The following is a 27644-nucleotide window of genomic DNA, read 5'->3' as shown; positions in this document are numbered from 1 at the left end:
AGACTAGGAGAAAATATTTTTAGTCACATATGTGAAAAAAGACATGTCCAGAATATATAAAGAATGCTCAAGTTGCGATAATAAGAAAACAGACTATTTTGCCTTAAGACAGACATGCCTGATTTTGATGGGATCTTGTACTTAACCACTGTTACTGAAATGATTTGAGTTTCTGTGATATTGTAATGGGATGAATGTATTTTGTATATGGAAAGATTGTGTCATTTTGGGGTCCAGGGGGTAGAATGTGCCGGTTTCGATGTATTATGTCCCCCAAAACACCATTATCTTTGAAGCAGTATTGTGGGGGCCAATGTATTAGTTTTGATTGGGTTGGAAACTAAAACTGCTGAAATGCAAACTACCAGAAATGGATTAGCTTACAAATCACAATTCTAAGACCATGAAAATATCCAATGAAGATAACAACAAGACAATACCTCCTTCCTAAAGAAAGGCTGCTGGCATCTGGGACACCTCTGTCACATGGGAAGACACACGATGGCATCTGCTGATCCTTCGCTCCCAGGTTTCATTGTTTTCAGCTTCTGGCTTCAGTGGCTTTCTCTGTATTTGCTGTGGGTCCTCTCTTAGCTTCTCTGGGGTTTTTCTCTAAACTTCTCTGGGTGGTTCTCTCTGTTTTCTGTGTGTCCTTTATTCTCTTATAAAGGACCCCAGTAAGAGGATTAAGACACACGTTGAATGAGTTAGGTCACATCTCAATTGAAATAACCTAATCAAAAGGTCCTGCCTACAACAGGTCTGCACCCACAGGGATAGATTAAAAAAACATGGCCTTACTGGGGTACATACAACTTCAAACTACCTACCACAAAAACCAGTTTAAAAACAAGGAAAATATTTTAACAGACACTTCACTGAAGAAGATCTATGAATGACAAATAAAGATGCTGAACATCATTAGTCATTAGGAAAATTCAGATTTTTAAATTAAATTCAATTTTATTGAAATATATTCAGATACCATCCAGTCATCCATGGTATACAATCAACTGTTCACAGGGCAATTATATAGTTATGTATTCATCACCACAATCTATTTCTGAACATTTTCCTTATATCAGAAAGAATCAGAATAAGAATAAAAAATAAAAGTGAAAAAGAACACTCAAACCATCCCCCCATCCCACCCTATTTTTCATTTAGTTTTTGTCGCCATTTTTCTACTCATCCATCCATACACTACATAAAGGGAGTGTGATCCACAAGGTCTTCACAATCACACTGTCACCCCTTGTAATCTACATTGTTATACAATCGTCTTCAGGAGTCCAGACTACTGGGTTGGAGTTTGATAGTTTCAGGTATTTACTTCTAGCTATTCCAATACATTAAAACCTAAGAGGTGTTATCTATATAGTGCATAAGAATGTCCACCAGAGTGACCGCTTGACTCCATTTGAAATCTCTCAGCCACTGAAACTATTTCATCTCATTTTGCATCCCCCTTTTGGTCAAGAAGATATTCTCAATCCCATAATGCCAGGTCCAGATTCATCCCCAGGAATCACTTCCTGCGTTGCCAGGGAGATTTACTCCCCTGGGAGTGGGTCCCATGTAGGGGGGAGGGCAGCGAGTTCACCTGCCGAGGTGGCTCAGTTAGAGAGAGAGAGAGGGCCACATCTGAGCAACAAAGAGGTACTCAGGGGGAGACTTTTAGGCACAATTATATGCAAGTTTAGCCTCTCCTTTGCAGTAATGAGCTTCATAAGGGCAAGTCCCATGATAGAGGGCTCGGCACATCAAACCACCAGTCCCAGTGTTTGTGACAACATCAACACCAGTCCAGGTGAGGAAGTCCAACACTTCTGTACCTTCCCTCAGCTCCTTGGGGGTGGGGGGGCTGTAAATATATTTTTTATTCTCTGCCCAAATTACTTTGGGATGTGTCACTGTTTCACTCTAACCTATACTAACCTACCGTATCTCACTTCCTATTCAAAGTTCCATGTAATTGTGCTGTTTGAACAAACTGACTGCAGAGTTATACGTTTAGAAAATATAGATCCTGTGCTAAATAGACATCTCTTCCCTTGGTCTCACATGGAAGTTGAAGTTTTAAAACACAGTCAGTTTTGACCTTTACCCTTTGGCCCGGTTTGCCCTAGTCTTAACCAGATCTACTTCATTCATATCACTAATTGAAGTCTGGGCTCTTTTTCAGCTTTTTTTTAAACAGTTGCTGTATGCGCTAATACTGACGTTCATATCTGCCGAGCTCTAGCTCTGAGTTTCAGGTGTCTCAGAGATACCCATTGTTCCAGAGACCAATCAGGTTATACCCTAGGGGATCAGCATCTCAAAGTTTAGAGATAGGCATCACAATTCAGGAATAAAGTTGACTGCTGTAAGAGCTTACAATCTAGGGACTATTGCAATAATCATGTCCATGTTAGGCTATGTTCTAAGATTCAATTCTGAGTTTACACACTGTAGTTAGTCCATATTGGTGAGGCATTATAGTGTTTGCCTTTATTTCTGGCATACTTCACTCAAATACTGTGTACAGGATCCATTCACCTCGTTGCGTGTCTCACAGCTTCACTCCTTCTCATAGTTGCTCAATATTCCAATGTATGCGTATGTCACAGTTCACCATTCTGTTCCTCAGTCTATTACCATTCTGTTCCTCAGTCTATTACCCTTAGGTCACCTCCACCCATTGCAAATCATGAATCCTGCCTCCATGAACACCAGTGTGCAAATGTCCATTCATGTCTCTGCTCTCAGATCTTCCAATGACATACCCCACAATGAGGATGCAGGACCTTATGGTCCCCACATACTTAGCTTCTTGTGGAACCACCACACTGACCTTCAGAAAGGCTACACCATTCTACCTGCTCATCAACAGTAGATAAGTACATCCCTCTCACCATGTTTTCTCCAACACTTTTACTCCTGTATTTTTTTCCTACAACTTTATAGAGTTATATTCACATACCATACATTTATCCACAGTGTACAGTCAGTCATTCATGGTGTCATCATAAAGTTGTATATTTATCACCACAATCAGCACTTGAACATAGTGATTACTACAAGAAAAATTGTTTTTTTTTAGCAATAATAAAAAAGATGATAAAAAGAAAAATAACATGTCATACAATACAATATAATAGTAAGGACAGAAAATAACACCACTACCTAGAATCCCATATCCCTCCCCTATATCCCCCTCTCATATACACTTAGCATTGATATATTGCCTTTGTTACATTTAATGGAGGTATATTACAATGTTACTGTTGACCATAGACTCCAGTTTGCTTTGATTATGTTTTTTCCCAAATACCAATCCCTTTTTCAACACTCTACATGGTTGACATGCATTTGCTCTCCCACATGCAAAAACATTTTTATATTTGTATATTTAGTAAGAATCACTGGCCAGTCCAGTTTTTGCCAAGTTATACAGTCCCAGTCTTTATCATCTATCTTTACCTCTGGTGTCATACATTCTCCTATCCCACTTCTTTCAGCTTTACTCACAGACATCTTTGTTCAGTGTACTTACAATACTGTGCTATCATCACACAGTATTATGCTATCTATTTCTGGATCTATACAATCAATCCTGCTAAACATTCTGTAGTCCTTCAGCATCAAATGCCTGATTTCTACCCTCCTTCTATCTCCTGGTAGCCTATGTTGTCAGTTTTTAACTCCCAAAGTTTGTTCATTAATGTTTGTTCATATTAGTGAGACCATACAGAATCTGTCCTTTTGTTTCTGGCTAACTTCACTCAACATAATGTCCTCAGGGTTCATCCACATTGTTATATGATCCATGTCTTTGTTCTGGAAAATTCAAATTTAAGCCATGATGAAATGCTACTATGCACCTACTAGAACAGTTAAAACTAAAATTACTGACAGTTCCATGTATTGGCAAGGATGAGGAGCAAGGGGAAGTCTGACACCCTCTTAATGAGAATGTAAAATGGTACAATCACTTTGGAAAAAAACATTTGGCAGTTTCTTAAAAAGGTAAATATTTATCTATCATATTACCTGGTCATCCTACTCCTAGATATTTTTAACCAAGAGAAATGAAAATGTATAAATTCACAAAGACTTTTGCATTAATATTCATAGCAGCTTTATTTATAATAGAAAAAAAAAGAAACAACCAAAATGCCCATCGACAGGTGAGTGGATTCACAAATTATGGTATATCTGTACCACGGGATATTATCTAGTAATAAAAATGAACCAACTACTGTTTTACACAAAAGGTGGTTGAAATTTCAAAATAATTGTGCTGAGTGAAAAAGCTAGACAAAAATAGAATACCTACTATATGTTTCCACTTATATACATTTCCAAAGAATGCTAACTAATCTGTAGTGACATAGAGCACATCAGTGGTTGTCTAAGGATTGGAGGGATGGTGGGAATGTATAGGAATGAGGGGTTACAAAGTGGCATGAGGAAACTTTAGTGATATATGGATATATGTCCATGATCTTGATTGTGGTGATAGTTTCATGGGTATATACATATGTAAAGTTTTATCAAATTGTGCGCTTCCAATACATGAAATTTACTGTGTGCCACTCATACCTCAATAAAGCTGTTTTAAAAAATAAAAAGATGTAGTTGGGAAGAATCTGGTGCTGTCACCATAAATGCAGAATTTGGGAAGCAACACCTAATTGTCCCTGAGAACAATAGTTGATGAACTCACCTCTAAGCCAAGCTGCAACAAGAATAAAACTTTGAGCAAAATTAAGTAAGAATAAAAGACATGCTATGAGAGGAGCACTTTGGAATTAATGTGGCATGTGTTCAGGGGCCTGCAATTGGGCCTTCACTACCCATTGTCTTCAATGGTGATCAGCGCCACTGTTGTGGTCAGCCCCACCTTAGAATGGGTGAGTTCTGGGGCCAGGATCAGATGAGAGAAGCAGCAGAAATTTCTACTACAAGGTATTCCTGTAGGAGATTTTGTCCAGGAATTCATTTTAAGATCCTACTTCTGAATTAATGTTTTCTATCTCTATTTTTAAATTACATAAGCAATTCATGGTCATTGTAAAACAAGCAAGGAAATATATAATATACCAGCAAGAAAGAATTCACTGTTGTGCTCCTAACCCTTGTTCCCAAAGGTAACTACTGTTAATAGCTTTATTATGTATGCAAAAATTTTCTAACCTAAATTTCATTTTGATTTTTACAATGATGAAATCATACCTATATACTCTTCTGCAAATTGCTGTATTCCCTCACCAACATATTAAGGACACTCATCATACCAGTTCACTTAGATCTATCTCATTCTTTTAACTAGATGCATTAATATAACCATAATTTTTAAACATTCCTTTATTGATACAATATTGATTGACATTTTTTATACTTACCAGTAGTTTTGTAACTATGATATTGTTAAAATCTTAAGTACTCATGTCAGTATTCTACTGGGTCAATGGATGCATGAAATTTTATTTTGCTAGTTATTCCCCAAATCCCTCCAGAGATGGTATTTATTCACACACTCTCCAGCTGTAAGAGTATTCATTTCGCCACATCCTTGTCAACAATGGATTTTATCCATCTATTAACTGTTTCCAAAAAGTGCAATTTAGCATAAAGAAAATTGTGAAACTTTTGACATATTTACTGGCCATATTTTTTGCTTCTTCTGTGAATTTTCTGTTCATATTCTTTGCCTTTTTTTCTATTGGAGGACCCAGTAAAAGCTCTGTGCTTGTTTATTTAAATAAAAGCTCAGGTAACAATTAATAAGCATGTTGAGAACAAATGCAAGCACTCCAAATTCAAAATTATTTTTATTTTCAAATAACACCTTCCAGTTATTTTTCATTATGAAAGCTCATCGTTGCATGATAGCATTCATAATATATAATTTTGTACTATTGTTACTTGATTTACTTTACATCAAATATTAAAATATTATTTAAAATTATATTCTAAAATAAACGTGGGGAGAAGAAAGAAGTTTGAGCTATAACCAAAGGTGAGCTATAACCAAAGGTGAGAAGAAAACATGTATGGCTTTATTATATTCTTTCCCCCTTTTTAAAATTTTTGTCTCACACAGTGCTTTGCTATTGACTCCAGAAACAGTTCAGGGCAGTCCAGGATTAAATAACATAGCAAAACCACCATGTCTGACTCTTTCATTAAATGCTCACAGTAGACAGGGAACTTGCACCTCGGGATAATATAAGCAGAGTTGACCTTGTGGCAATACTGACATTTTATGTAAAGTTTGCTGAGGAGAGGCAGGTTCCCTTCTCAGATACAACCTGGCACATCTTCTTACGTACACTAATTTGAATGGAGTAAAGTCCAGAGTATAAGGTCCTGGAAAAACAATGTTTTGTTTAAAAAAAAAAAAAAAAAACACATCCATTCAAGTCTGAAAGTCATATATTTAGCAAAAGACCTTTCAGGCACACTGAGCCCAGCATGTTTGAAAGGCTGCCTTTCTCCAAGGGGCTCATGTTACTTCCCTTGTGCACTAAATAGTTATTGAAAGACACAGCTTCAGACTAGCTTGAGGCAATTTCTCTTGAGCAAGGCAGCCTAGGGCATTGGAAAAAAGCTACACTGCAGTTAGAGACCCAGAAAACTGGACAAGGAGAGGGACTTACTCAAGTTTATACCTGTAATGAGTACTGGGACAAGGATTCTACTCTTCTCATTTGTTGAAATGAAGTAGTGGCTTAAATACTTCTGTTTAAGTTTAAGGTAATTTCTAGCACCTGGACTTAAAATCCATTGTTTATTAGTCTGATTTCAAATCTTGCATTTGTCTTTTATTAAATATGCAATTTTGGTAAAATATTTAACTATCTGTGCTTTTTACAGTTGATGAACTACTTTACTCACAAGTTTCAATCAATTAATAGTAGCTAGTAGCTGTTGTTTTTATTGTCATGAATAATAATTTTCAGTAAATATAAAGGAACCTTTCCTTTTCCGTTTCTTAAGGTCATAAAAATGTTAAAGCTACAGGGTCTTAGAGAATTGTAATACAATTTGCTAATTTTACAGATGAGAAACCTGAAGGCTAGACATTGGCAAATCACCCAGCTAGTTCCAGTTAGTTGTGGAACCAGAATTCAAACCTTGGCTCCCTGGCCCACAGCTGTCATTACTATTCAGCTCTCCAGTTTCACTTCTGGTCTTATTCCTTAACTAGGAGCTCCCAGCAGGCTGGATGTTCCTGGTACCAATGCTTCTGCTTTCCCTCACCGTTTCTACAAGTTCCTCCAGGGAAAGAGGATGATGCCTCTTTCCATTTTACTCCTGTATCCATGCCTAACTCCTGAAAGGGTAAAGCTTGCCCCATCCTGACCTCAATTCTCCTCCTTCCCTTGGCTGTTCAGTTAACCATAGCAGCTCCCTTCTCTGGTTCTCTCCCCAACTTTACATTCACCTTTGCCCTACCATATCTCTCAAAATAATCCATGTGTTTGTTCACAGGATTGCTCAATCCAATTTCTATCTAAACTGTTTTTCCAGAGGCCATAGCCAATGTCCTATGAAGGAAAGAACAGCCAACTCTCTCTTTGTTTAACAGGTTCCTATCCTCTCTGTTAGCAAAACCTAATTTGAGGGCTTCTCTGATATCTTGCTTCTCTATTTCATTCTCAAATGGAATCAGAATAAATGTAAATATTCCCTGGTACAGTCTGGGCATACAAGAAGATAGAGAACAATTATTAAAGTTTGGAAGAGATCATAAATTCTCATCTCCTTATGTTATAGATAAACTAACGTCCAGAGGAATTAAATGACAGCTACTTCAACTCAGGAATTATGGGTGGAGTTTATTGGATCAGACACTAGGAAAATTGGTAAACATGTTTTAAAAGTTTAGTTCTTCAAAAATATCTATGATATTTTTCATTTTTTCTTTTCTGGGTGTAAGAAATAGGAGGAGACATGACAGAGCTGGTAGTGACCACGGAAGCTCCCCTAGAACAGATCAAAAGTGATTTTTTTCTTTACTTTCTTCTGAATTAAAAGTGTACTGTGGGAAGGGGAGCCAAGATCACCGCACCCCAAAGAAAGTGTGTCGGGATCACAGGTTTTGGAAGGGACTAAAATCTGTATTTGCTAAGCTTTCTAAGGAAGCTGGGACACATGTGCCTGAATAAGAATCAGCTTTTCATTCTTATCACACCACGGAGTGTGAGCTTGCCTTATTTATGAGCTCTGAAGTTACTACAAGTAAGCAGGATGAGAATTGAGAGCACAGCCAATACCAGACTCCAAACAAATTTATACACATACTCACACACACAGATACATATCAATGCTGTTTTCTTTCTGCTCACTGTGCATTTGTCTGTGTAACACCCTTAGAGATAGTAAGAATTTAGGGAGTGTGCTGAGATATGGAGCTAACTATCCCGTACAACATATTTCTGAGGGGAAATGCCAGATGAAGAAAGTAAGAATTTCATTAAGTTATTCACATGAGAGACCAGGGGGAGGAAACACTCCTATATGTCCTAACCAAATATGGGGCCAACTGACATGGCTGGACTGAGGCCTAGGCTCAGGTACAAATCCATTTCAAATCCATTTTTTCCTTCATTACTTACTTATTCCTCCTTTGTCTCCATCTTTTAGAGGTTTGATTTGTTGTATACTGTCTATGTAAAGGTCAAAAATTAAAACTCCACACTAAATAGATTTAATTCAAGATCATAATAAAAGTATAGGTAAATAAAATAAAATGTATAGGTAAAGATGGCACATTGAACAAATTCATCTACTTTTCCCCTCCTATAACACGATAACATTGCCTTTTTAAAAGGCATACAACCATAAGGGTTGGTGTGCTGGTTTGAGTCTGTTAGGTACTCCATAAAAGACTATGTTCTTTTAATCCAAATGTTCTTGTGGGGGCAGACCTATTGTGAGTGGGACCTTTTGGTTAGATTATTTCCATGGAGATGTGATGATGCCCATTCAAGGTGGGTCTTAATTAGTTTACTGGAGTTCTTAAGAGAGCTCAGGGAGAGAGAGACAGTTAAGAGCTGACACAGACCCAGATGCTTGGAGATGCAGACAGAAAGATGTTTGGAGATGCTAAGCTAAGAGATGAAGCCCACAGTTTGCCCTGGAGAAGCTAAGCGAGAACCCAGAGATGCTTAAAGAGAAAGCCCCTAGAATCAGAAGCTGAAAGCAAGACAACCCAGTAGGAAAGGACCAGCAGACACCAGCCACGTGCCTTCCCAGCTGACAGAGGTGTTCCAGAAGCCATCAGCCTTTCTTCAGTGAAGGTATCATCCTGTTGATGCCTTAAATTGGGACATTTTCATGGCCTTAGAACTGTAAATTTGTGAATGAGGAAACCCTGTTTGTAAAAGCCCATCCATTTCTGGTATATTGCATTTCAGCAGCTTTAGCAAACTGAAACATTTGGGGAAAGAGTAGAAGACATAACAGTAACAAAATTTTGGAAACTGGAAATCTAATGGGCAAGAAAGCATAATCAATTTTAGAAAGCTCAAGTATATTGAATCTTAAGCAGTGTACATCAGTTTACAAAACAAAATCTCCAATGGCAGCCTTACTTCGAGAAGCGAGCTTATGTTGGGGAAGGGAAAAGGAAAGATTCTAAATAAGGAAGATGAGTTTATAGTCCATTTAGGAAGCAATTAGGTTCCCAGATCCATTTTACTTACTTCTTGAAATTTCTTCCCACTCCCTGAGAAAATTATTGGAGATTTATTCTCTGGATAGGGCAAAAGGAGGGCCTTTATTCTTAGTGATCTCCAGTCTAGTTGTGATGGAAATGGATAGATTAAGTGAATATATATATGCTAGATGCAGAGCCCTCCCAAGACCTCTTCCCCACTCTGCTCTCAGAATGCTTCTCGCCATACCTTTACCCTCAAGGCAAACTATAGGAAAAGCCTTCTCTAAGGAGTAGGACCAGCCCAAGAAGAAAGACCTAAACAAAGTTTCCCCAGTGAAATGGCCCAGCCAGGTAACTCTACAACTACATTCTCATTTGATGAATCCCACTCATGTGCTAGAAGCTTCCAGTCAGCTGTTTACTCTCCCCCTTGTAAATGTAAACAGACAACCAAGAATCACCACATAAGCAGAAAAAAGCATTTAAAGAGAAACTTTTGTTTGTTTGATTAACCTTTTTTTGCCCTGAATAATTTATCAATACCTTGCAGAGCTGAGAAGATATTGCAAATACATAAAAGGAATAGGACAAAGAGGAACAGACATTTAAAAATAGGAATTCTTAAAAATAAAAAATATAAATAGAAGTGTGTATAACATTATCAGTATATGCATAATTACCTACATTTTACATTTTTTATTTGTTCCTTTTTAGAGCATTTACAGAAAAATCACAAATGCATATATATTCAATTACCTCATATACACACAAGGTTTCCCTCCAATTTTGTCCTTATAATTAGGTTCTTTAGGCACTTCAGGAATGAAGATTCTTTATACAAAAGGCAAGATGTAACCTGTGTATATTAAATTATAGTCTGCTAAAATAATTTTATTGTAGCAAATGCTATAGTATATGCCATGTTTTGAATGACTACTACAGACTAAAAGTTAAACTAGGTGCCTTTTATACATTCACATTTAATCTTCACAACCCTGCCAGGAAGTATTATTAGAGAGGTCAAGTAAACTGATTGGCACTCAGCTGGTAAGTGATAGAGCTGTGGTATAAACCCAAATCTGCCCCAAGTCCAAGCCCTTTCAACTACAACATGAGCAGTACGATATCCATTTCAAGGCTCACTCCATTAACAGCAGATGTAAGGTCTTTGTTTGTGCCCAGCCTGGTTGGTCTACCCTTGTCATGTGCATTCTATTCCTCCATAGTTAATCACCCATGCAGTGACCAAACCAGTCTTCTGAACACTAAACACTTCATTCTTGGTTAAGATAATGTTGTCATTTTATGTACACACACACACACATTGCACCCCAAATTTTTTGCATTTATCTTCCTCAGTTTATTATTTCTCTTCTCCCCCGGGGATTTTTTTCCAACTATGTCTAGGCACATAGGATTGACAAGCTCTTGTGTGGACTTTAGATCCTGCTGTTCAGAGCCTGTATTTATCATCCTTTCTACTGAGCTGACCATTCTGTTCAGTAATTATTTGGTTTTTTAAACTGAGCTGGCCACCTGTCAGCCTAGTAGCAGAAGCAGAAAGTCCAGGTTAGAATATCCGTAGTACTGAGTTAAGGGCTATTTCTGTTGGTTATCAAAAACTTCTACAGTTTCCACAACAGCTTCTGATGCCAACTATATAGGTATCAGAAACTTCCATCAGCAACTGCAAATACCTGGAGTTAGGCCAGATTCCACAGGTTAAGGGCAATTATCTACAATATTATTCTTCAAGAACCAGTTGCAAGTTCAGAGGCCCAGGCCACACCCACTTCTCACCAACTGGCCACAAATTCAAGGGTTCCTACAACAGCCTCAGGTTTGATAATTGGCTAAAACAACTCACAGAACTCACTAAATGCCATATTTACAGTTACAGTTTTATTATAATTATAGGATACAAATAAAAAGAAACCAAAAGAAGATACACATAGGGCAAGGTCTGGGAGGGTCTTAAATGCAAGCTTCCATGTCCTTTCCATGAGTCAGGTCATGTCACGCTCCTGGCACTTCTGAGATGTATCTTATCAATCATGGACGCTCTTGTGAGCGTCAAGTGTCAGAAGTGTATATGGAGTTTCATTAAGTAGTCATGATTGATAGAATCAGTGTCCACAACATTGAGCTCAATCTGCAGACCCCTCCTCTCCAAGAAATCAGGGAGGTGGGGCTGATAGGTTGTGACTCAAAGCCCCAACCGCTTAATCACCTGGTTGGTCTTCCTGGTATGGCCAGCTCCCACCCTAAAACTGCGGGTGCGTTGGCCCTTCCCTGTGGTCTTATTAGCATAAGAACTATCAGGTGTGGTCCTGGGCCCACTACTAAGAACAAAATATACTCCTATTATAGGAAATTCCAAAAATTCAGAAGTTACTTCCCCAGGAACTGAGGACAAAGACCAGCCAAATTTTTCACCATACTGTACTATTATAAATTGGTAGTTTATTCATATGAAGATTTAAGACTAGCATAGGCTTCTCAGTGGCATGAGTCCAGTTTTTCCAAGAAATAGCAGGGAGATTATCATAAGTCACATTGAACCATCACCCAGACCTTTTCTGAGGACAGAGAGTACTAGCCACAGTATCTGGGCAGTTGTTGGCTTCTGTCACAGATGGTGGTCTGTTGCTAATAATGAGATTTACTTGAGGTTTGTATTTATGGTCCTATAACTGCTGACTTCAGAATCTTTTCTGCAATGTATATTTCTGGGATTAATGAAAAGAGGTGGTGTTGAGAATGCCCTACTTTACAAACACATTGAAATATGATTTTAACCACATCTGTTCTGCACAGAATTTTGGAGAATTTCTCAAAGCTTGATTCATTGGTCAGGACTATCTGGGAAGCTTGAATCTTAGGTCCAGGTTCCCTGTAAGCAGAACCCAAGACAAAGATTTTGATGTAGGCAGTTTATTTGGGAAGCGATCCCTGGGATCAGGGCTAAGGAAGCTAAGGAATTGAAGAAACAGAAGTGCAGGAGGACAAAACAATACAAAGATGTATTGTCAAGTTGGCCATTGCTAATGGTGCCTGAATTGATTTTGGAGAAACTTCTAAAGACCATAAAGGAATGGGTCTCAAAACAGATCACCTGGTAAAGTTTTTATCCAGTGGTTCTTATCTTGCATTGGTCAAGGGTCACCCCATGGAGTGTTAACTCCCCCATACTTCTGAGTTACTCACATGTAAGTGCTGAGTGAGTTGTAGCAGGCCTTCCAGGCTATTATATTAGAGAAACCTGGGGCAAGAAGCAAGCAATATGAGGTGCTGACTGATGGAGAAGTGCTATCCAGTTACACCTGTATGAAATTGCCAAAACCTGTTTGGAAGTAGTTGGCATAAAAGCAACTGGAGTCCATGGTGGGGCAAAAATAATAAGCAGAAGCTCAAGAGGTTTCCAATACAATACATAATGCCAGTTCATGGTAATCACCCATGATCTGTTGGATCACAGTCCCATGATCTAGACCTCTGTATTTCTAACAAGGTCATCAGGCAGTTCTATGTGCACTCCATGTTTGAGAAACCTGGTCTAGAGTGAAATAAATAATGTGGTACCAGTGTTCCAGGGAGAGTGAATCCAAAAGGGCATGCTTTTGCCCAAACACTCTTCTGTGAATCCAAGACAACATTGCATGTAGAACAATATATTGGATGTAGGGAATTGCCCTTCCAAATGTCAACTGAAGTAGCACAGTTTGGGTCATGGCTGTTACTCAAAACCAGGGATTAGAAAAGTGGGGAAGGGACAGACTGCAACTTCACACCCCCAGCTTTGCAGTGGGTGCAGTAGATTGATTAAGCACAAAATGCCCCTATCCCAACTCCTATCAAAACATGCATATGTATATACATATGTATGTGTGTATATGCATACACATATGTATACATATATGTATAAAAACATATGTAATCAGTTATACTTTATTGTGAAATAAATTAAAATAGAATGAAAACATGCTTGGGAACAGTAGAAAGTTAGCCTGCTGTTTGAAAATGGAATAGAAGTGTCCATTATATATAAATGTTAAAGAAAATTCAGAGCAAGTGGAGGAGATAGTGTGTGGAACACTAAAAAAGGGGTCCTTGAAACCATTAACAACTACCTGTTCCATTCTTGTAAATGAATGAAACCACTTAAGAGCAGGAACCAGGTCTAATCCTCTATTCCCGTGTGATAAGTGTACTTTGAGGACAGAAACATTTGAACAACCTCTAAGACACAAAGAATCCCTGCTTTTGATTGGCCTGTATTCTTGTTGTTTAATGGTCCCTCTACTTTTTTACAACTACTCTGCGGATGGATTGGTCTGTACTCCCATGTGGTGGGCACTGTGCTTCAAGCTGACACAGGATATGACCTTGGTTGGTTTGGGTTCATTTGTTCCACTGGCTAAGGATTTCTTCCAAGAGCCTGTAGTTCATCGTATGCCCAGCCTAGCCCAGCCCCAATACTAGCCTTCATGAATGGCATGTCCACCATTCCATGGGAATTCTCTCTTAAGCTCTGGTGTGAAAGAGCATTCAGTAAATCTCAAATGAATTTTCAAAGAATGAACAAATGGGTGGATGGATGTGGCATAGGAATGCATCTGTCATATGAATAACCTTTTTTATTTAAATCATATTTTTAATTGTAGAATATATAACATATATACATAGAAGTGATAACTTTCCAAGTGCAATTTAACAAGTATTTAGAGAGCAAATTTCAAAGAATGCTATGAGTTACAGTTCAAGAACATCAATCAAATGTGTCACCTTTTCACATAAAGTTGACACTCCTTTTCAGCATGAAAAAGTTAAGGGGGTCACTGCCTAGACATGAATAATCTTTTAAAACTGGGGGGTAATGAAGGCTGTAAGAGGATGGCAACTACTTTAGAGTCTCCAAAGCACTTTCATACAAAATGTTGGAAACAGACCGGAGACTAAGCCACATGCAAACTGAAAATATGGAAAGTAGAAAATAAGAGCCTTAAAATGAAGCCCGCCTATAAAGACAAGAAAGGCACAGACACAGAAGGGTATTTAGAGAAGTGAAGTCACTTTTTCTGGTGGTAAGGGGATGTGAGGAGAGAGATTGAGAGAGATGAGATAAAGGCTGCCATACCCTATAAATTGAAGGGGTTTGTACAGGATGTCTTCCATTTGTGTCTCCATATCTGTTCTCCATCATTCTCTAGCCTGCTCTCTGCCTTGAGAGGCTGATCTATCAATGTCTTCCTTGCCCTTAATTTCCAGTTGGATTTAGCTCATGAGGATCTTTGACAGAAGATAAGAGAGAAAATAAAGCAAGGTCAGGATACTTATCTCCATTTCTCACTCCCTGCCAGTTAGCGTTGAGCTGGATGGTTCTTCAACCAAGGGCAACCTTCTCAACAAGGCTCTTGCCTTCTGGGTCCCAGCAGCTGCCTTCTCAGCTCCCTTCAGGACAAGCAGTAGTAACATCTCTGCAGTTCCCAGCACTGTACTTTGTGGTTCCTGCACTATCTTTCATAGTTTCTCTATATCCCACCCACATCTTTATAAATAGTGCCTCTATTAAACCCTCCTTGAATTATCCTAATCCAAGAGCATCATCTTTTCCTGTTGGGGCCCTGACTAACACAAGGAAAATTCAAATTAGCTCTTTTCCAAAATTCTCTATAACGTGCATCTTGACCTCTAACAATTACAGGTCATTGAAAATGGATTTTCATTCAAGATGATCTAAGGAGTGAAAGAATAAAACACTCATACGAGAGAAGGATTTTGTTTTGTCTAAGAAATTCTTCTACAGTATCTGATGTCTACAGCAAAGACGAACCAGTGACTCTTGTATTTCTGCAAACACTATCTTTTGCATGGGTGATCAGTCCATCAATAACATCATATTCTGAAGAAGACCACAGACCTACAGACATAGAAAGAACATGAAAATCTATCATAACCCAATCCGTCTTTTGCATGGAGTCATTTTTTCCTGTGTTTGGAATAAGTTTATGATGGTGGGGGTATGAGGTGGGGGGACATGAGAAAAACTCTCTTGAAATTCCTTCTGAAGTTCATTGTTGTTTTATATACTGAAAAATGTCTGATTACTCAATAATCTTATTCAGATGCATTATAAATGAGTAAAACCTTAAAACTGAGTTCTATACCCTATGGATCTTTGAGAAAATATAAGAACCTTTTCAAAGAAAACATATCAGAGGTAGGTTTGCCCTCTACGTGAGGCATAGGCTGTTCTATTTAGGCAAGTCAGCAAAGCTAAGCTGACCAGGCCTTGAGCTTCAGCTAGACCACGAGGTAAGAACCAAGTTTGTCTTGTTCATATCTATATGGCAAATGCCATATAGAAGGCCCATAATAAATGTTTATTGAAGAATTAATGATTGGTCACAAAACAATCACTGAAAGGGGGTGTGGAGAGGGGAAAAACGTGGTGTTTCATTTCTCTATGTTTTCGTCAGACCCAGGTAGGTCTTTGGCTAGACCAGAGGAAATGGGCTACAGGAGTCTGATTTAATTTTGCCTATAATTATCTAAATACTTAAATGTCTGACACTAAATTGTAATAGAGAAACATAAAACCTGACCTTCACCTTCACAGAACTTATAGTATTTTATAGCTCTTTATCTTGGTGTTCGCCTGTTGTTTTCTTTTACAGTGTCAAGATATTCTGAAGAACTCTTTTAGTCATGCTATGCAGCCAAGGGTTCCATGTCTTCTTTTGGAACTTCAAGCTACATATACCTCCAAAATATGACTTACAGAAGTTATCTAATGCCTTCTTTGTTTCTTCAATTTTTGACTTGATTAAAAAGTAATGGGTGAAAAAGAAATGCCTAAAGCTATGCACAAAGCCTTTGGGAAATATGCATATTCCCCCAGTGAGGAAGGTGAGATGAGACAGTCGATAGGAACAAGATTTGGTACTAAAGGTGTTTCAGAACTGGCAAAGTTTGTGACAGCTTCCTCAGCAAAAATTACACTTACAAAGTAATTTCTAATAGAATTGAAAGGCTGGAACAGGAATGCCTGAAAGTTGGCTTCAGCTTTGGTATTTAGCTAAAATCTAATATTGCACCTAATCCTCAGTCTTTGGAAGGATGAATAGCTTAGCACCCACATCAACATCATTTCTGGCATCCCTGAATAATATCAATAATATTAAAAAGGCTACAGGAGAGGCAGAGTAGGAAGCTCCAGGACTCAGTGCATCCACCACGGCAACTATTGAACGGGTAGGAATTATCTGAAACAAATATTTTGAAACTCCAGAGGCCATAAGAACATTGTTCAGCATCCAGGGAAGAGCAGGAAGAAAAGGCAGAAAAATTATGGCAAAGAATGGTAAATTGCTTTCCCCACACAGCAGCTACCAGCGCCTATCCCCTATTCTCACTACCTACATTGACTCAAGAAGAAATAGAAGATCTCAACAAACCAATTACTAGCTAAGAGGTTGAATCAGTAATCAGAAAGCCTCCCAACAAAGAGAAGCCCAGGACCAGAAGGCTTCATAGGGGACTTCTACCAAACATTCCAAGAAGTTGTAACTCCAATTCTACTCAAACTCTTCCAAACATTGAAGAGGAGAGAACACTCCCTAACTCATTCTACAAGGCCAACATCATCCTCACACCAAAGCTGGATAAAGATACCACAAAAAAGAAAACTACAAACCAATATCTCTTTTGAATATAGATGCAAAAATCCTCAACAAAATGCTAGCAAACTGAATCCAATGACATATTAAAATAATTATACACCATGCTCAAGTGGGATTGGTCCCTAATATGCAAGGTTGGTTCAAAATAAGGAAATCAATTGATGTGATATAACACATTAACTGAATGAAAGAAAAACAAACACATGATCATCTCACTTGATGCAGAAAAGACATTTGAAGAAGCACCCTTTCTTGATAAAGTCACTTAAAACATCAGGAATAGGAAAAAACTTCTTCAACATAATAAAGAGCATATATGAAAATCCCACAGCTAACATCATACTTTGTGTAGTAATTTCATTGTACTGGAAGTTCTTGCAAGAGCCATTAGGCAAGAAAAAGAAATAAAAGGCATCCAAATTGGAAAGGAAGAAGTAAAACTTTCCTTATTTGCAGATGATATGATCCTATATGCAAAAAAATCCTGAAAATTCCACAACAAAGTTCCTAAAGCTAATTCAGCAATGTGGCAGGGAACAAGATCAACATCCAAAAATTGGTAGTGTTTCTGCACACAAACAATGAACAATCAGAAGAAGAAATCTAGAAAAATACTCCATTTACAATAGTAACTAAAAGAATCAAATGTCTAGGAATAAATCTGACCAAAGAAGTAAAGAACACGTACACAGAAAACTATATACAAAACGTTATTAAAAGAAATTAAAGAGGACCTAAATAAATGGCAGTATATTCCATGTTCCTGGATTGGAAGACTAAGTATCATTAAGATGCCAATACTACCCAAAGCAATCAATAGATTCAATGCAATCTCAATCAAATTTCCAACAACTTTCCGTGCAGAAATGGAAAAGCCAATCATCAAACTTATATGGAAGTGTAAGTAGCCCCAAATAGCTAAATGTATCTTGAAAAAGAAGAATGAAGTATGAGGGCTCAAACTTCCTAATCTTAAAACTTATTACAAAACCACAGTAATCAAAATAGCATGGTACTGACATAAGCACAGATATATAGACCAATGGAGTAGAATTGAGAGCTCAGAAATCAACCCTCACATTTATGGCGAACTGATTTTTGACAAAGTGGCAAAGACCACCCGATTGGGAGCTAATAGTCTCTTCTTTCCAGTCTGGGAAAACTCCGTTTGTAAAAAAAAGAAGGAGGATCCCTATATCATACCATATATAAAAATCTACTAGAAATGGATCAAAGACCTAAAGATAAGAACAAAAACTATAAAACTCCTTAAAAAAAAAACAAAACAAAACAAAGGGAAAACATCTTCAGGAAGTTATTATAGGCATGGTTTCTGAGACTACACTAAAAGCACAAGCAACAAAAGAAAAAATAGATAAATGGGACTACATCAAAAATTTAAAACATTTGCACCTCAATGGACTTTATCATGAAAGTCAAATGACAACCTACACAATGGGAGAAAATATTTGGATACCACATATTTGACAAAGGATTAATATCCAGAATATAAAAAGAAATCTTTGAACTTAACAAAAAGACAACACAATTAAAAAATGGGCGAAAGACTTGATCAGACATCTCTCCAAAGAAGACATACAAATGGTCAGAAATCATATGGAAAGATGCTTAACCTCGTTAGCCATCAGCGAAATGCAAACCAAAACCACAGTGAGATACCATTTCATGCCCATTAGAATGGCTGCTATTAAAAAGTGGAAAATAACAAGTGTTGGAAAGGATGCAGAGAAATAGGAACACCCATTCATTGTTGGCAGTGTAAAATGGTACAGCTGCTGTGGAAGACAGTTTGGCAGTTCCTCAGAAAGTTCAGTATAGAACTGCCATATGACCCAGAAATCCCATTTCTAGTATATACCCAAAAGAATTGAAAGTAGGAATTTGAACAGATGTTTACACACCAATGTTTGTAGCAGCATTATTCACAATTGCCAAAAGACGGAAGCAAAAAATGTCCAACAAATGATGAGTGGATAAATAAAATGTGGTATGTACATACAATGGGATATTATTCAGTTGTAGAAATGGATGAAGTCCTGATACATGTGACAACATGGATGAACCTTGAAGACATCATGTTAAGTGAAATAAGCCAGACACAAAAGGCCAAATATTGTATGATCTCATTGTTTTGAAACAATTAGAATAAGCAAACTCATAGAGTTAGAATCTAGAATATAGTTTACCAGGGCTTGGGGTGGAGATAGGGAATGGGAAGTTAAGGCTTCAAATATACAAGGTTCTGTGAAAATGGAATGGTAAATAGTTTTACCAACCAACTTGATCTGCTTGAACTCCCCCTTTCTCCAGGAAATTACGGAGAAGAAGCAGAACAGTAACTGAGGCAGGCCGACATACCAGCAATACTTTGCTGTGCTAACTAAGACCCTTCCTCCGTGGGAAAGGAGGAACTGTGATAAACAAGTCATACTGACACCAGCAGGTCTTCTTGTGTTCACCAGATAAACCCATTCCTACATAAACATCTTGGCAAACTCCTTGCAAATTTATAGCCCATGACCCAAGGACATCCTGCCCGGGACAGCTCACATAGCTCACGTCCTCCTTGACTCCCCCTCCCTGTTCCCTCACACCCTTTCTTTGCTAAACTGTTTCCCTGCCACTTTTCTTTGAGCAGAAACTTTCTTTTAGTTCTTCTTCCACGCGTGCCACTTAGTTCAGTAAGCTTATTCTGCACCTTGGTTTTCAGAGTGTGTTTTCAACTTAACAGATCCTATTTGGAATGATGAAAATGTTTTGGTACTGGATGGTGGTGATGGTAGCACATCATTGTGAATGCAAGTAACAGCACTGACGTGTATATCTGACTATGATTAAAAGGGGAAATGTTAGATTGTATATATGGTAACCAAATAAAAATTTAAAAGAGAAATCCATGGAACTACACTACGGAAACAGTGAACCCTAAGTTAATCCATGGATTTTAATTAATAGGATAGTTATAAAAATACCTATCACCAATCGTAACCAATTTTCCACACCAATGCAAGATGTTGGTGGTGGGGTGGTATATGTATTTTACAACTTCTCTAATTTTAAAAAAAGGTGTGTTATTCTTTTGCATTTATTGCTATGCAGCAAGGAATTTGGCCTCATCTAAAGAGGTCTGGCCTTTGTCCTGGCTCCTGGGGAGGGGGGATAACCCGTAAACTGTTGTAATTTCCTAAGTGATAGTAGTGTCATTGATGTTCATTGTGGACCCCTGTGACCCCATCTGACAGTTCATGCTACTGAGGTGGCTCACAGTGAGCCTCTCAGGCCACATGATATCATCCTGACCTCTGGGAAGACGAAGGGCTGAAGATTGAATTCAACTACCTGAACAGTGATTGAATCATGCCTATGTAATGAAACATCAATTAAAAATCTGGATAGCCAAGCTTGGATGAGTTTCCCTGGTTGGCAATAGTCTATGCATATTTTCACACCTTGATACCGGAAGGGTAACACATCCTGCAGATGTGGAAGCTTTGTCTTTGGAATCCTCCCAGACTTTTCCCTATGCATGTCTTCCTTTGGCAGGGTGTAATTTGTATCCTTTAGCTGTAATAAAGCTGTAATCATAAGTATAACTCTTTCCTGAGTTCTGTGAATCACTCTAGCAAATTATCAAACCTGAGGCTGGTTGTGGGAACCCTTGAATTTATAGCCAGCTGGTCTGAAGTGAGGGTGGCCCTAGGGACCCCTGAACTTGCTGCTGGTGTCTAAAGTGAGAGGACTCTTGTGAGAACTATTCCCTCAGTCTGGTAGTTTGGCTCAAATATAACATGGAACAAAAATCTCCTTATGATATTTATATGCTGAAATTCCGTCAATCAGTTGAAGTATAAAAATATACTCATTGAAAGAGTAAAATGTAATATGTTTGTTAAAATATTTAATTTCTGTATCTTGACTATTGTAGCATTCCATACAACTAAGATTCCTCAAAAATAGAATGTTTTTGTCTAGTGATTATTTTTGCCCAATCACTGTTTTCTCTTTCAAAGTCTGGGAATTATAGGAGGACCATAAAATGTGACCAAAGTGTTGTTAACCTTGGGGAAGAACAGATTGCCCTAAATAAGAACTGACATAATGCTGGCCCTTGATCTGGGCCCACTTGGATCAAGATTTCCATTTTGAGGAAAAGAAGGCTCAGAAAGCATGGGGTGACAGTCTGCAGTTATCCTATGATGATCTAGGCTGGTCTCTTACCCTTTGAATCAGTCACTGATTTGGAATTTTAAAGCCCATTCCCATACAGACACCTTTTATAGATGATGGAATTAGATGCAAGAGCACCAGTGACATTTATTTATGGTCACAGAGCAAATTTAAAACTAAAGGATACCACTATTGAAGAAATAAGAGTAAGAGAATTAAATGGGGAGAATCTGATCTTTCATATGCAAATCTATTAAATTTAAATGTATTTGAGTGAAATAAATATAGATGGAAGTAGGTTCCACTGGTGTGTTTAGGTCAGCACAGGGACAGGCACGATATTAATAAACAGACCAATCCTTCCTATTATCACAGTACAACCTTCAAGTACAATTAGAACCCTATGGCATTTGAAAACAAACCTTCATCCTCCACTTCAGTAGAGGACCATTTTACATTTTGGTTTAAAATTTACCATTTAGTTCCTGCCAGAGGTTAATCTTTGAATGACTTGTCTCTCTCTGGATTGAAGAGCACCAGTGTGATTAGAAAATTGCCTGTGTCTTCTGTGGCAGCCATATACAATCTATGGATGGAAATTCATCCAGAATGTTTCTCCTTAAGACAAGCTATCTCTAACTTAATTTAAGGACATTATAAGTAAAGGCAAATGGGTTTCTTATCACTTTTTCTCAACAGGTAAAACAAGAATATTGGTCAGCCTCTTCTTTCATACTTTTTCTCCAGAATGTGATTCAAAAGGTCTGGGCTGTCTCTTACAGAACCACTGCTAGCAAGGGTGGAAGTGGAGGAGGTGGCAGAAGCACAGTTTCTTAATCTGGATGCTCTAATAAACAGAACCAGAGGTAAGGATTAGAGCACTACTACTGTACTTGATCTAAGGCCAGGAAGTATGAGTAAGGAAGACAACAGGAAATGAGGCAAGGAAAGATATGTGATGTGATACATTACTGCACTGACCATGCTTTCATTATGAGCCAAGAAAACAGATAACAGGTCACTTGGCAGATGTGTCACTCTATACCAGCATTCCTCCAGAAGATGTGAGGAAAACCATATATCAAAACAGTTCATGGTAGAGAGAAAGGACAAGAAACTTATCTGACTAGCTCCCTGTTATCTCTGTTTTCTGTTAGTCAAGGTTCACCCAACAGAGAACTGACTCCCCTTTACTTGTAGATTGTGTCATCCAGGCCCTGTCAGCCATTCAGGAAGCCAGAGGCTCAACAGTGTAGTGTCTCATATGAATATGAGAATGGAAGGGTGGGGACTGGCATGGATCAGTTCAGTGTATGGGTTTTGTGTGTCATGCAGGTCTCAGGTTACAACTTGACTCCAGACAGTATGGGGAGCTCAGCAAAGGGAGAAGTGGGGGGAGAAGTCTATGAAGCAGTTGGCACCTTCAGAAAGGAAGATGCAGTGAAAGGAATCTGAAGAAGTACACAAAGTTCTTGTACAAAACAAGTATTTAACAGACATTAATGATGTATAATGCCATGATCCCTCACCCCACCCAATTTCAGTAGAGGTGGACAATGTCCTGCACATGCCCAGCATCCCACATTCATGTGGGCACTGCTGTGTCTACTTCGCTTCTGAAGGGCTTTCTCCCAAGTCAGAAAAGGCTGATCAGCTCCCCATAGGCACAACCTGGAGATTGGGTGTGTAAAGGCCTTTCAAGGAAAACCTTTAACTATTGGAGGACAAAAAAATCAACAGATAAATGCCCCAGCCTCTGGTAAGAATATTAGAGGTATGTTTTTTTTCAATGCTCATTAGGTCCCCAGGGAGTTAGAGCTTCAGTTGTTCATAGCAGAAACAGGCTCATCCATGCACATTTTATTGGCTTTTCCTCTTCCCTGTCTCACTTTCCCTATTCCCCTTTTTTTCTTCTTCCCAAATAAACTGCTTTTCACCTATATCCTTGTCTTCAGCTCTAAGACATAATAATAAAGTGTTTTAGAAGGTAGTAAAGGGATTTTGAGGCCCATTTCAAGGGATTATGATTTGTGATCCCTGTGGAAGAGAGAATGGAAGCAAGTGCTTAGGGATGAGTATGAGAATTGGGGAAGAAGCCATATAGTAAAAGCCCAGCCCCATCTGAGATGGCACCCCAGTGAGCAATTGCAAGGGACTCTGTATAGCCTCAAGCCTGTACTCCACAGCCATGAGAGCAGTGGTGAGGTTTTCTGTGAATGATAGTCTTGAGGTGAGACCTTCCTGAGCCAACCCAGAGCTGAATGACCAATCAGTGGTAGAGCAATGATGGCACCACCACAGATTGAGGAACTGGTCTCACCAGTGGTTCTCTGGAAACACAAAAACTTGGACCCTCTATGTTCTATGTGCAAGGGTGGGTTTTAGAAATCCAGTATGGGTGAGATTAAATGCCAGTTAAGTGGGCAGGGCTTCTGAATGTATGTAGTATAATGTGAAGAAATAAAGGAATGTGATATCTCTTGTAACTGAGGCATTGCAGGGTAAGCTCATATACATATACATGTGGTGAAAGCCTGTTTTTGCTGAAAGGGATAGCCAAAACCTGCAGGAGAAAAGGTCTAAAGGGGATTTGGCACCACAGAGGTATGCCCTCACCCAGTGAGTTACTTTTGTTCATTCTTCTCAAGTTTTAACTGACCAGTATATTATTGACACTGCATTGCACAGCTCAGTTTAGAGTTAGGTTCTATTGTACATCATTCCCATTTCCAAAGGCAGGCAAACATTTTTGCTTCTTGTAGCACATGCTGTTGGTGAACCACCAATATCTCCTCCACTCTCATCATTCCTTTATGTAATGGCTTCCTACTGCCAAAGGGCTTTCTCTGACTACAGAAGCAGACTCTGTCTTGAGTGATACAAGCTGGCAGTCCTAATGTCCTTGGGAGCATCCCTCAAACAATGATGGATGAGGAATTGGTGGATAAATACACCCAACTTCTTGAACTTTCAGGTACATGTCCTGTATAGTCTTACAGAGGTTTTCAGTGAGACCAAGCCCCAGTTGCTCAGGGCAGTAAACTGTTCATTACCACAGCCTGTATTTGTTTCCTTCCAGTCCCTTCTCCCTGGTGATTCTTGTGATCACCTCCAAAATAAATCACTTTCACTCAAATCCTTGTCTCCAGATCTGCATCTGGGGTAACACAATATAAGACACCCTTCTTCCTTACTTATGATCAGATCTGACTTAATTTGACACAGACATAACTTGGAACTGGAGTCTAGCACTGTGGCTTCTGTGATATTCTTCTTGATTCGGTTCTGAACGAATATGCTTACGGTAGAGTCACATTTTCTCTCAACACAGGTTGTGTTTATGATTGTGTGTGTAGAATATCCTTACCTATTGATAGGTACTTTTGGCTTATGTACCCACATGAGGCTGGCACAAAACAACTCCCAGTCTTCAGGATAGTGATAGTCAAATGGTGCAACTCAGAGCCCTCTCAAGGCCACAATGTGGGGATGATAGGATTTTAGAGACTCAACTTCCTCTACTTCAACCAGGACATCCCTATTTCCTTCATTTCATATAATGGAAAATTTTAATATATATTTATATAATTTATATAATTTTAATAAATTTTAATATATCTGTCTACAATATACCATATATATATATATATATATATATAATCACTCCAAAATAAGTAAGTTGAGATATACTACATCCTGTGCCTCCAGATATGATGCACTGAGAAGGACATAACTTTGCTTAATTGGTATTTCTGACAAAAATACTCACCTGATCTATTCATGAGAAAACAGACAGACAAACACAAATTTAGGGAATTTTAACATGTACTGGAACTGGCTTGTACACGCCGGTTCACGAGAGCTAATTGCATGCCGTTCTTCCCAGTGGGACATTCAGCAGCATCACATTGGTAGCTTGACATCAGCCATGGTGGGAGTATTCACACCATGAAAATTAACAAATGCTATACAAAAGGATCTTTCTTTCTCTCCTCTCTCTCTCGTTCTTTTTTTTCTGAGATCCATCTGCTAAGCATTTACCAGTACAACGCTAGACATTCCACAAAATAATTGGCCTGTACTCTTGAAAATGTCAGTGTGAAGGGAGATGAAAAATGCTGAGAAAACATTCTGTATTAAAAGAGACTAAAAAAACACAACAACTAAGGACATGCATTATCTTAGATTGGTTCCTGCACTGGAAAATAAATTGTTGTAAAAATATTATTGAAACAATTTGCAAAATTGTAATATGAACTATAAATTATACAAAACTTAAATGTACATTTCCTTAGAACAAGGACATTTCCTTACATAACTATGGTTCAATTACCAAATTCAGGAAATTTAGCGTAAAGGAATATTAATGGATGAAGGGGTATGATGTGTGCAACTTATTCTCAAATAGTTCAGGAAAAAATGATATTTATAAATGTAAAAATTATAGAGAGAATGATAAAACGATGTGGCAAGATGTTTACAATTGGTACATTTAGGTGATGGTATGTATATAGGAGATCTTTGTACTCTTTTTGCAACTTATCTGTAAATTTATAAATAAAAATATATGTATTTTTAACTTTTTATTTTGAAGTAAGTTCAAATATGTGATGAACTCATTGAATCTTGCCAGTCATCAAAGAAATACATGGTAAATTGTAATATGAACTATAGAATATACAAAACTTAAATGTATATTCCCTTAGAACAAGGACATTTCCTTTCATAACTATGGTTCAATTATCAAATTCTGTAAAATTTTAATGGTGTAAAGTCTCATTTTACACCATTAAAATAACAGAATAATTTAAAATTATAACACCCCATGTTGGCAAGTGAGGTAGATATGTTTGTTGGATTATAAATTGCTGCAAACATTTTGGAAAGAAAGAAATACCTCCAAAGATGCCTAAATATCTATGTTCCTTTGAGCAAGTATTTGCTCTTCTCAAAACTGAGAATGCTCACTTTTGCCCTGTCTACAACTGGGAGAAATGACAAACCAGCACAATTGTCATATACGAATACAACTGAGTAAATCAGGCACATGAGTCCATGAAAAACTATAATTTTTAAGACTATGTAACAACATGGAAAAATTATTTTGCATGAAAAAAGCAAAATAAAAAAATAGCTATGTTACAATGACAATTATGTAAAATATGTTTGTATAAGTACAGATATTGGAATAGAACCCAGAAAAATGAAAACAACTGCTCTATTAGTGTGAAGGAATTAAGGAAAAGATATTTTCTATTTACATCATCTTTTCAATTGCAACTTATGGTTTATATGACAATATTTAATTATTTTCAGAAAATAAGTTCAAGGTGGTATTTGAACCCACAACATAGACTCTACCACACAATTTTCCCATGGCCTGAAGCTGCATGGGAAGTAGGAAATACAGAACTTTGGGGACCATTGCTGGGCTTTTCCCCTGTTTTCAGCACCCTCCTTCTTCCTAATTTCCTATGTCTCAGGTGCCTGGTGCTCTCATATAGCTAAGGAGAGCATATATCATACATAGTATTCCCCACTAAACATGAAAGGCTATCTGTTTCCACTCATAAGAGAATTCCCATTTTCAAAACAATCAGAAAGTGTTTACACAGTACAGCCATAAGCCCAGTTTTATGCTATATTCTGTAAGCTTCAAAATATGATTACAGGGAAATGAACACATTATTAAGTAGTTTCTAATAGAGAAATTTCAGAGATACTTGGGGATGCAAAGAGGAGAGAAGGTAGGAGTGACTTCCCTAGAGCCCATGGAATGATTTCACAAAAGCAGCCTGCCACCTTCATCTGCCAATCCTGCTCAGAGGCAGTGTGTCTCACACAGACTCTGAACATATGTTGTTCTCCTTCCTTCATTCCCCTGTCAGCTCAGACACCAGAAAATTTGATATCATTCTTCATTCTGATTCCGAGCTTTCCCTTCTCCCAGTCACTTGTTCATAAATTTTCCTCACCGCATCATTGAAATCTGTTGCAACATTGCTGATAAATTCCTCATGCCCTTACCTCCTGTCATCCATAGCATTATCTTTCTCTTTTCTAGGGATTCTCTTGATATTCAATTCCAAAGACTCCAGCCAGTGTTTTCTCACTGCTAATCT

General features: G+C 38.1%; 2 protein-coding genes across 2 annotated transcripts in view; one reads left to right on the top strand and one right to left on the bottom strand.

Annotated features, from left to right (window-relative positions):
* The window catches only part of LOC119522834 (patatin-like phospholipase domain-containing protein 4), a 115865-nt gene that overhangs the window by 33103 nt on the left and 55118 nt on the right, over positions 1–27644 (bottom strand). The window lies entirely within an intron of this gene.
* STS (steroid sulfatase) overlaps positions 1–27644 on the top strand; it is a 646106-nt gene that overhangs the window by 571312 nt on the left and 47150 nt on the right. The window lies entirely within an intron of this gene.

The sequence above is a fragment of the Choloepus didactylus genome, chromosome X (assembly GCF_015220235.1).
Source record: "Choloepus didactylus isolate mChoDid1 chromosome X, mChoDid1.pri, whole genome shotgun sequence".
NCBI lineage: Eukaryota > Metazoa > Chordata > Mammalia > Pilosa > Megalonychidae > Choloepus > Choloepus didactylus.
Note: the sequence above shows the minus strand (reverse complement) of the source record. Positions and strands in the feature narration are given on the sequence as shown.